The 724-nt window shown below is 39.9% G+C and overlaps 1 non-coding gene across 1 annotated transcript; it reads left to right on the plus strand.

The window, feature by feature from the left end:
• Positions 1 to 617: 617 nt before the first annotated feature.
• On the plus strand, positions 618 to 724 carry LOC145621768 (small nucleolar RNA R71). Its single transcript, XR_014108567.1, has one exon. It is a non-coding gene; the product is annotated as a small nucleolar RNA R71 (small nucleolar RNA).

Consider the following 724-nt stretch of genomic DNA (forward strand, 5'->3'; position numbering starts at 1 on the left):
TAATTTCTGATAAAGCAGGGTCAGAAGATGTAGTAGGGGCTTGTGATGGGGGTTTCTGGTTAGCATAAGGGTGATAATATTTTTGCTGTGGAGGGGGTGCTTGTTGTGGTTGTTGTGGAGGTGGAGGATTTTGAACATTGGTGCTACGGTAAGATAGGTAGGGATGGTTCCGGTAGCCAGGATTGTAGGAATTGGAGTATGGGTTATTTTGCTTGTATGTTTGGAAAGCATTAACTTGCTCCATTGAACTCCTGCAATCTTGTTCATAATGACCTACACTTCCACAATTTTCACAAAAAGCATCATTAGCATTATTAGAAACAGCAGAAACATTAGCAACAGAATTAGGATTATTAGTAGTAAGGCTATCTAGTTTCTGGAAAATAGAAGTAAGCTGGGCTTGCATAAGGGTTACTGAATCAACATGATGCTTGCCCTTATTAGCATACCCTCTAGCATTCCCATATTGGGAATTATGGATTGTCATATCTTCAATAACCTGACCTGCATCATCAACATTTAAATTCATAAATCTACCGCTAGCTGCGGAATCTAAAATTGTCCTAGATGCAATTCCTAAACCATTGTAAAAAGCTTGAATCAACTGCCACTTTGCCAAATTGTGGTGGGGACACTCCCTCTGCAGATCCTTGAATCTTTCCCAAGCTTCATATAATGCTTCATCTGTCTCTTGGGCAAAATTCTGGATGGCACTTCTCAATAA

The sequence above is a fragment of the Chenopodium album genome, chromosome 27 (assembly GCF_948465745.1).
Source record: "Chenopodium album chromosome 27, dcCheAlbu1.1, whole genome shotgun sequence".
Taxonomy (NCBI): Eukaryota; Viridiplantae; Streptophyta; class Magnoliopsida; order Caryophyllales; family Amaranthaceae; genus Chenopodium; species Chenopodium album.